General features: G+C 39.1%; 1 pseudogene; it reads right to left on the reverse strand.

Moving 5' to 3' along the window:
- Positions 1–10,007: 10,007 nt before the first annotated feature.
- Positions 10,008–10,109, reverse strand: LOC118760146 (U2 spliceosomal RNA; annotated as a pseudogene).
- Between the last annotated feature and the right edge of the window lie 1,085 nt (positions 10,110–11,194).

The following is an 11,194-nucleotide window of genomic DNA, read 5'->3' on the forward strand; positions in this document are numbered from 1 at the left end:
TACAGGAGTGAAATTCTCAAACTTCCAGCTGCTAGCCAAGGGTGATGTTATGCCACAGCTCTTCAGTGCCAAAACTCCCTTTCCAAACTCTCCCCAGTTCCTGAGGTCCAGCTGCTTGCCTGATGTAGCAAACAGTGAGGAAGACCTGGTGAGGAAGAAAGCATTTATGGGCAGCTTTTAGAAACCTTGTAGGGGATGGAGATTTTCAAAGACAAGCATTCTGAGAGGCAACTTGAAATTAAAGGCTTTTCATATCTGATTCATCTCCAGCGGTGATTTTATCCATTCAGCAACATACTTGGTTCCTTGCCACATCTCAAGCACTGGTAGAACATTTACTCAGCAGTCCTAGTTACATACTCCTTCATCACAAGCCATCCTGAAATTGAGTATTGTACCTTAAAGTAACAGTTTATTGTTACCTGTCATAATGCTGAAGATGGACTTCATGGGGGAACTCAGCAGCTGAGGCCAGAGGGATGTGAAAGCTCAGTGAAGCTGGAAGCCCGATGCTTGTGCACCTGCAGCCCCTTGGCCTCACCGGGTCTGATCCTCTTTGTTTCCTGCCACACTGCCTCTCAGGTTCCACTGTCCCCTTCACGTAGGTTGGTCTGACAGCATTTCTGTAGTCATACTTGTGAAATAATACTTGACTGCTAAGTGAAAAAAAACAGACAAATGAGAGGTGGTAGATCATTTGAAGGTAACCATCTAAACTGGACAATGTTAGTTTTGTGACGTGCTTCTATCCATCCAGAGCCATGAGACATGCCCAGAAAAAGGGTTACTGAGCCGTCGACTCTTTCTCTTGTTTGGGAGTTAAGGGCATGAGCCCACAACCACAGCGCAGGAAGATACTGTGATGGAAATTTGCTGTGATGATCTTTGGCAAAGACATTATGCTCCTTTTGCTGCAGCCACAAAGAGCAGCAGAGATATTCTCTGTCTTTTGTCCATACTGTGTTTCTCCATCCTTATAATAATACAGAATATATTTCCTTCCCTATCTATGCCTTGCCCTTTTGATTTCTCTTCCACAAAGGCATAACCTCTCTGTTACAGTAACAAAATTTAAGTCAACTAACAGTTTAGGTGACATGTTGTGTTTATCTAATCACAGCTTTTTCACCTCACTTTGTATAGTCAAAAATCTATAGTGAGATGCAACATAAGAAGAAATATAGAAAATAACCCATGCATGTCAGAGAGCTAATCCCATTCCTGATCATTTTGGCTCCATGTGTGCTCAAAAGCACTGTTCATGTTTGTGTAGTCTTTAGTGAAACTAGATGACCACTGTTTGTGAGAAAAACTAAACAGTTTTATTCTGCTTACATGTTAAGTGTATTGAAGAGCTGTAAGTTAAAATAATCAAGAACAAAAACTGGGCAAATGGGGAACTCATATAGTTCTGGGTTAGCGATATAAATTTCAGGATCATCAACAAATTGATATGGTTGGTGTTCTGTAGGCGGGCATTGAGAAGAAAGAGCACAGAGCTGAGACCGAATTCCAGCAACAGCTACCGCATTTTAATCTTACATTGTTAGATTAGGAAATAATCATACCTTTTTAGGAAATACTAATTTGTAATAAGTTATTCCTACCAGATCATTTTTTAAGCCTCTCCAGGCCTCTGAAACAACCCTTGGATCTCCACATTTTACAGCATAATCTTGGGCAATTATCAAATGTGTTTTTATCAAAAATAATGTGAAGATACAATTGCAGGTAATTTTTTCCACTTCAGAAAGCCATACAGAACAAGCAAAGTCTTTACATGCGTTTTTTGGATTAAAATAAGAAAGAAATGACTTTGCTTTTCATAACTTTAAAAAACACGTATCTTCAAAACACAATCTACTGCCCACCAGGAGAAACAAGCCTTATCTGATCACCACAGTGATTGGATTTTTTTTCTTTTTGTATGAACTGGCATTTGCTACAGGCCCTATCTTTTGAATCATTCAATTTCTGGCAGCATCACATTAGTTGGAAGTGTTTATTCTCCTTGTTAAAATAGAAACACAGTTATGTGGCATTTCCCTCTTAAAGGAAACCCACCTGGGTTATTACCACTCTCGGCCCTCAGAATTGTCAGGTTATGTCTTAGAACACGGAGAGAAAGGTGTTAGGAGAAATGCTCTTAGCAAGCTTCCAGATGTTCACAGCTGCTGTCCTTAGCCTTGAGGCTGGAGTGGCTATCACCATAGAACTGAAACAGGCCCTCCGCAGAGCGGATGGTGGTGTCGTCTCATTGCATAGGCAGGGGAGGCCTGAGACTGAAATGCAGGCTCTGAGTTTAGTGGTTCTCTTCATGTACTTTCTGATTTATTTATTTATTTATTTATTTACTTACTTACTTACTTATTTATGTATTTATTGTGGTTGTTAAATGATAGTGATGGAGTGTGGAAGAAATATTCATCTGCAATGAAGGGATCCTGGCTCTGTACTTTATTTAGGGCAAGAAAAGGTAGAAGTCTCCAGATCTGCTTAAAACTAAGTTAGATTCATGCTGATAAAATTATCAAAAAGCCATGACTTTGAACTGAGATCTTGGGTAAGAAGTTTGTGTAAATTTAGCCCTCAATAGACGATAATAACGAACAAGCAGAATTGCCCAAGGACAGCTTGAGTTCTGAGTGTATCTCCCTCACACTCCACCTTCCCTCTGTCTCCAGGCACATGAAAATTTGTGTCTTTGAACTAGTGGACAAGCTTGCTTAAACTAAACGGTAAGCAAGTGCTACAACTTTGTAAATCCTCTTCCGAAGAAAATATTTTCACAGAATTGAAGAGGAATAAATCTCTAATTTTAGAATTAAACCTTAGCAAATAGATAATGATCAAAGGGTTATGTATATTTTGGGATAAAGGAATGTCATATTTCAAGATCACTTGTTCCCTATATTATGGATTTTATCACACATTAGTGAGGAAAATTTCAATATGCAAAAAGCTATAAAAGTGAAAAAAATGAAAAAATAAAAAAATCTGCATATTTATTACTCAGGTCTAAATAGTTAAGATTTTATACATAGAAACTTTTTTAATACATTATTATTGTTATTATTTTATAGTACAGTTTCATATTCCCTTATCCCCTCCCCAGTTCCCTCCCACCAGTTTCTCTATATCATTACTAACATATAGTTCTTCATACACAGTCATGTCCATCATTGCGGGCCTAGACAATGGCAGAGAGTCCAGAATTCTATTGTCAAGATATAGTAAACAGTTTCATTGTAAGTCCATCTTTGTCTGGAAGCAGAAATGCATACCACACTACATCCTCACATCTGATTGTTAGTCTCCATTTCACAGCTACTGTACATCTCCTTAAATGAAAAGTCATTATTCAAAATCAACAATAGAAAGAAAAGTAGAAATTTACAATGCCATGAAGTTAAATGACATGTTACTAGATATGACAGTCTCCATTACACAACTACTGTACATCCCCTTAAATGAAAAATCGTAATACAAAATCAACAATGAAAAGAAAAATAGAAATTTACAATGCCTGAAGTTAAAGGATATGTTACTAGATATGACAGTCTCCATTACACAGCTACTCTACATCCCCTTAAATGAAAAGCCACAAAACATAATCAACATCCGGGAGCAAAAAGAAATTAACAACACCAACAAGTTAAATAACATGCTATTAAATGACTGATGTGTAGCTGAAGAAGTGAAAATCAAGAACCTTCTTAAAGAAAATGATGCCACTGCATGATCTACGAGTCATTGAATGATTTAATCAGAAGGAAGTGTTTTGAAGAGATGAAACTGACAGAAAACAACAAAACCCATGTGATATAGTTTCTGCTGATCTTTGTTGAAGTGTGTCTCCTCCAGACAATAAACAGATGGGTTTTGATTTTTAATCCAGGGTACTAATCTGTGACGTTTTATTGAGCTTAAGCCATTTACGTTCAGGGTTTAATATGTATGGGTGGTACTTTGGTCCTGTCATTTTAGGAATGGGTTGTTCATTGGTTTAGTCTTCTGTTGTCATTTTACTGGGATGTTCTTCGCATTTGGCTTTGGTTTTGGTAGGTGCTATTCCTCTTCTCTGTCAAGAGAACATCTTGAAGTATCATTTATAGGGCAGGTTTGGTTATACATAGAAACTTAAAAACATGTTGAGACTTCATGCTTGCTGGGGTCTTTATTTAAAAGATAATGGATGTTAGCAAAAATGGGAGCAGGTGTGGAAGAAATTCCTGTGTGCTCTTTGGAATGTAAATTGTGTAACCGTTATGGAAAATAGTGTGTTAATACCTTAGAAGAATTGCCATGTGCTTGAACAGTCCCCCTATTGAGTATATGTGGGTTTAAATACAGTGAAGTCAGCTTTGTAGTTCATTGTAGTATTGTACCGAATGGCCAGGATATGGAAATCAAAGTGTTCCTCAACAAATCAATGAAGGAAAAAAAACCCTGGCATATCCACACAATAAATACGATTCAGCCTTTAGAATAAGAGACACCTTGTCATTTGCAACAGCATGAATGAAGCTCAGGACATCGTGCATATAGTTTATTTCATTTGATATAAAGACAAATACTTCATGATCTCACTCATGTGACACCTAAAAAAAAGCAGTACTTGGAAAAACTGAGTAGAATAGTGGTTATTGATCTTGGAAGACATTGGTCAAAAGAAAATTCAAATAAGGATGGAAATGTTCTTTAGGGATACTATAAAACATGGTGACCACAGTGGTTTTACTGTATTCTTAAGAACTGCTCTGTGGAGTCAAATATAGACAAATGTAAAAAAATGAAGAACATGACAGATTATTATCAACTAAAACTGGGAAAATTTAATGCATACAATTATAAACTACTTGTATAAAACTATTTTCACACAAAAGTTAATATCCCATATGCTAATTTATAAGTGCTTTTATATCATTTCATTTTCTATATCAAAATTTTGCTATCTGCAGGCTTACTCCTTCATGTGAGTATGACTTTTTAAAAACTACATGGTGAGGTAAATTGTTTTTAAATTTTGGTTTCTCTTTTAAGATTTATTTTTATTTGAAAAGTAGATTTTGCAGCGTGTAGGAGGGAAAGAGGAGGTCTCCCACTCATTGATTCATTCCCCAAATGACTCAGCTGACCTGAAGCCAGGAGCTTCTTTCAGGTCTCCCATGTGGGTGCCAGGAGACCAAAGCTCTGGAAGAAGCTTCCAGGACAAAAGCAGGGAGCAGGATTGGAAGTGCAGAGGCCAGGACGTGAACTGGTGCCTATGGGGATGCTGGTGCTGCAGGTGGAGGGTTAGACTTGCTATATTACCATGCTGGGCTCTAAATTTTGGTTTCTAAAAGTCAAATATGCATTAATATTTTTATATATGCAACTATTCAGAGTTAATGAGGAATTTTCAAATTAAACTTTTGGTTCAAATTGCTGGTGCAAATGGCATGCAGATTTTTAACATATACCCCTTGTGACAGACTAGCCAATTACTACAACCAAGAGTGTTTAAGTAAAATCTGTCATCTTTGGTAGTTCAAATCTGTTGGCCTTTATCTGTGTTACGTAGGTCTGACTATTCTGAATCTCTCACGCTCAGAAATTTTCATCCTGTGTTCATTTACAATGGAAATCAGATTTTTAAGTAAAGTATCATTTGGATCACTTAAGTATTAGTTAATTTTAGTTAACAGATTAAGTCAGTATTAGGCTACATCATTTTAATTTTGAAAATTTTTGAGAGAAAAGAGAGGGAAGAAGTAAGGAATAGAGAAATGGAGCAACAGAGAGGGTTCCTATCCACTGCTTGGCTGCTCCAGTGTGCATAATGTCCAGTGCTGGGCTGGAGTTGAAGCTAGGATCCAGAAATTCTGTCCAGTTTCCATAAGTGGCAGAAGCCTAGTTTCTTGAACTAGTATTGCCTTCTGTTTCCCAGGGTCTGCATTAGCAAGAAGCTAGTGTCAGGAGCCAGAACTGGGCATTGAAACCACGTGTTCAAGTGTGGAACATTAGGTATCTTTGAAAGGCAAAGGTGTGACCAGGAATGGTTGGGAGTTGGGGGTAGGGAGATCTTACATCTACTGGTTCACTCCCTAAATGGTCACAAAAGCTGAAACTGGGCCAAGCAGAGCCAGCAGCCTATAAACCCATCTGTATCCAAGAATTTGGACCATTATCCACTAATTTCCCAGGAGCAGTAGCAAGGAGCTGGATTGGAAGTGGAGCAGCTAGGACTTGAACCAGCACTCAGTTACGGAATGCCAGCATTGCAGGTGTAACAGCACTGGGCCTGAACTTGGGCTTCTTAATTAGGACACCAGCTGCTAGGCTAAATGCCTACCCCAAGCATCTTTTAAAAACTCACTTTTCTAGAACTTTCATTATCACTATTATCACTATGATAATAATGATAGAAGAAGCAGCATTTATTAATATCTTCTATGATTCAAATACCTTATATAATTAAGTTATATATCAAGTTATTTATACATACATGCATACAAACTAATTATGATTCTCAGTAATTTAAAAAAGTGAACAATTTATTCTTCTTATACAAATGACAAGCTGAAACTGAAAGGCTTTAATCAATTTTTCTACATCCACACAGCTAGGAAATACGGAATTGGATTCAAATCTTTTTGATTTTAGTTTTTATGTATCATTTGAGATGCAGCATCACAGACAGACAAGTAGAGCTCCTATTTGCTGATGAGTTCCCAAGTGTCCCAACAGCCCAGCCTGTGCTGAAGCTGGAAACCAGAAACTCAGTTCAGGTCTCCCATATGGTGGTAGGAACCCTACTACTGGAACCATCCATCACTGCGTTAGCCCTAAGCTGAAGCTAGACGTTCAGCCCTGTCACTGACATGGGCGGTGGAGTGTCTGGATTAGCATTCTAACTGCTAAGCTGAATGCGTGCCTCTGGATTCAAAACTTGGTCCTCTCTATCTCAAGGTACCACTTTCATTAAGTTTGCTGCGTACCTATCTGGATGTTGAGTAGATAAAAAAAAAAGAGACTCTGTCATAGCACTGTGGACACAGGCATGGCTGCTGCTGTCACCATCAGATATGATGCTGAGGACCGTTATCAATAATAAAATGCATCACTGTAGCCAAGCTGATTGCTGCTCTCCACGCTTGTTAATGACAATGACTTGAAGTCAATCAGAGAGTGTCTGACTCCTGGGTGATCTGTGCTACCTAAAGTGCTCAGGTGACCTCTCAGTCACTTCACAATCCTGACATCCATCTCTATTTTTCTTAGCATAGCTGTCACTTCACACTTGAGTTAAACTCACTGTCTATCTTCAGAATCTTAGCAATCAAGTTATTTTAGACAATTGATGATGAAGTGGCACTACAGTCACCGTTTTGGATGATTTGAAGCCCTTGTTTATTTTATTTCTGATAGATGGTTTTAAGAGTGTTGTAAGCTTATACATATAAAATGACAACTTAGGCAGAGTGTATTTTCACTGCACTTGACAAGCTCACTGGACTAAAAGACCTCTTGCCCAGGTGGGAATAGACATGTACACATGTCTAAATTATTTACACATATTTCTTCCTAGTCGGAAATGTGAATTCTTGTTAGACTAGTTGAATGCAGTTGGGCATTTCAAAGCGTGCTGGAAGCAAACAGGACATTTTATTTTAGAGACTAGATAAGCAGTCTCCCTGACAGCAAACCAGCTTTTTCAGATAAGTACTTTCTGTTCTAGGTTGGGTGAGGCAACAAGCAGTTGGGGATACTTGATGGAAAAAAATAATTTTACACATAATGAACAACTTCAAAATATGAATGGAATTAAGAGCTGTATTTATGAAACACACACTACACACCAGGTACATTGTGCCGTGTGTATACACACATACCCAACAAAACAATTTTTACATGTAATTCTCATACCTGTTCAATGTATTTCCTTTTTATAGGTGAGATAATCATGCAGACTGAGTGATGAGCTTATTCAAATGTAGCTTGTTGGTAAACGGCAAAGCCAAGATTGTAAATATGTGGTTTCTGGGTCCCATAGCAGTGACACTACACAGGCACTGTACATCCATCCTAGTGCTAACACTGTCAAGTAGCTGAATACGCCAAGTTGCCACCTGTTGTCATCTATATCGGAGTCCCTCGTGTCTGTTCTAAACCAAGTTCCAGGCCCTTCTACTCACTTTCCAAAGTGGAGTCTCAGGGTGGGGGTGGAGGGACGCCGGAAGCAGGCCCCAAGATCTCCATTCTAGCATGTTCCTGGAGTAACTTCGTAAAGTTTTCCAGTGTGTGTATCAAATGACTCTGCTTGGGAGAGGAGAGGAAGAAGCATAGTATTTAAAGTGCAGTGTAATTTCGTTCTGCTAGTGACTAGCCCTGTAATTTCCGACCAACTTACTCACCTTTGCTGTGTTGGCCTTAATCCATCTGTAAAGTGCTGAAGGTTAAATTAGATACCTACTTTGAATGATTCGGAAATACGTTCAGTAGAGCTTCCTACCAATACAGGAAATGTCCATTGTGCACTGCATCGATGTCCAAGTTCTGCTCAGTGGGAGACACTGATAGTGTTTAATAATTTATTTTCATTTTTATGTGAAAGGCAAAGAAACATAGACACAGAGAAAAATAAAGAGAAATCCTTCATCTGCTGGCCCACTCCCTGATGCAGGGCCAGATGCAGTAGCCTAGAACTCAGTCGGGATGGCAGACCCCAGCACTTGATCCCCAGCACTGCCTTTCAGTGTATCCATTGACTGGAAGTTGTGATCAGAACCAGAGCTGAAACTCCAACACAAGCACTTTGATGCTGGCTGTGGGCATCCCAAATAGTCACCTAATTGCTGCCTCGAATATTCACCCCTGCTGCCTGGTTTTAAAACTTTGATCTTCAAGGTTGAGCAGCACTAGAAGAAGGGAGGGCCGTGTAACTTGCCAGCAAGGGAAATTGGCTGTTTCTTGGAATATAAACATGCTCTCAGCTCTAATTACGGGTGAGGAGGGAGTGCTCCCATTCCAGATGGGCTAAGGTTAGGGGCACAGAGGTCGTTTTCTGTGACCAGGCACGTAATTCTGGGGAAAATAAACAGACTTTACTACCTGTAAAAGCACAAGCTGTCAGAACTGACAGCAACACTTCCCTAATCTGCTTGAGCTACGAGTTAAGCATTTCCAGTGTCTGAACTGAGTCCTGCAAATCCAGCTCCATGCATTCATTTATGGCCCACACAACTTTGCCAGCCTTTACAAGAGAAGTAAATATGCCCTCAGGAGGCTGCTTTATATTTGCAATTAACTGATCCGTTAACACTGGCATCTGCATATGCAAATGCATGCTAAACAGTACACTATGAAATGCAGGGACACATTTCACTTTCCAGTTGTATTTTGGGAGCCTGGAAAAAAAAAAACTATAGTTTTTATTTTAATCTGCAATGTCTTGACCAGTGATTTGAGTGTTTGATATTTAAGTTCCAAAATAAATAGCTACAGGATATTCATCCTATTGAACACAATCAGGAAAAGCCTGGAATAGAACCTCAGAGTGCACACTCCTCCTCCCCTCTGTAACCATTAGGAGAAGAGAACCAAGATGCCGTAGCTAGGTATGGAGTCATTCATGCAACAAACATCTATTCCCTTTCCTTCCCCAAAGAGCAGCTAGGAGCTAGGGACTTAACTTCCTGATCAAACAGCTTTGTTTCAGGGACAAGGCTATTGATGAGAGGAAACTTCCGGTTTTCCACCAGCTTCAGTGTGTCTAGTTTCATGCTTGCTTTGGATCTAGGAATCTTTATGCCATTTTCGAAATTTCTTACGAACAGAATTTATCCCCGAATAGCAATTGTTAAATCAGTACATTTACTGGGCAAAGGAAGGTTTAGGGACCTCCTGTGCTGCCCCCTCACTGATATTTTCCAAGACTCAATTGGGGCTTAAGCAGGACTGAGTAACTACTTACAGTTCCCCGGAATACAGTAGCAGATTATCCTAAAGCACATAGTACATAATGGAAAAAGTGGTTATTACAGCAATCACATAGATCAAGTTCTAATTACATAGAATTACTACACTTGATACTACACTTGATCTTAGCCAAAAGGCCGAGAAGCGATAATTATGTAGAATTTTATGATATTTGTCGTATCGAAGAGTATGATTTATGAGAGAGAACTTTAGTTTCTTTAAGGAAGTCCTAGCAGTGTGCCAAGTCCTGTCAACTGTAACTACCAAGAGTGCATGTGTGGCTCAGTGGTTATACCTCCCTTGGTGGCACCTGCATCCTGCTTGAGTACCTGCTCAGGTACCACCTCCACTTTGATTCCATTTCCTGCTAATGCACACCACGGGGAGCAGCAGTAATGCCATGTGACAGGCCCCTTCTGAGGTCTAGGCTGTTGGCTTTAGCCTGCTACAGGCCCTAATATTGCAGACATTTGGGAAGTGAACCTGTGGCTAGAAGGTCTTTGTCTCTTGCCTTTCAAAATGAATACCTATATGCATTCCTTCCTTACCTTTCACTGCCATCATGTTCATAGCTTGTCATCAACCATAGTGGAGTAATTTACACCATGGAATTGACATATCCCATAGAATAGGGCTTTATATTTTGAAAAACAGATGTCAGTGCAACATTTGGATTACTGATGATTACCAAACACTGTGACAAGATCTTGGAAAAGTTCCTGGAAAATACATATTGTGAAACAAACTACGCAATGAATTTCAAAACATTCTGTATCAAATTCAATTTGCTTCTATTTCTATTTTCCATGAACTTTTATGTACCTTTATAGGCACTGTTCCTATTGAGATCTAAGACATAACTGACAGGTAGGCTTAGTCTGAGGTTACTTACACGTAGGAAGTTGTATTAACCATGTTATTAATATTTCATATTCTAATGCTTTAACATCTAGAACATGACTGAGCAGGAGAAGCTGGTTGCTAGATATGGGAAAAAAATTGACCACAAGTATGCTCTTTAAATATATGCCAAACACTCAAAAACTCATACTTCCAAATTCTGGATTTAATCACCCCAGGGCCATGTACCCAGCAACTAGGGATGGCATGGTACTGCCACACCCAGTGATATTCAAAGTAGTCTACTCACCCTGTCTCATCTACTCCATTTTCTGGAAAGTATAGTCAAGGCTCTTGTTTATAATTCTTCAGTATCCTGAGTATCTAGGATGAT

This window comes from Ochotona princeps, chromosome 19, assembly GCF_030435755.1.
Source record: "Ochotona princeps isolate mOchPri1 chromosome 19, mOchPri1.hap1, whole genome shotgun sequence".
NCBI lineage: Eukaryota > Metazoa > Chordata > Mammalia > Lagomorpha > Ochotonidae > Ochotona > Ochotona princeps.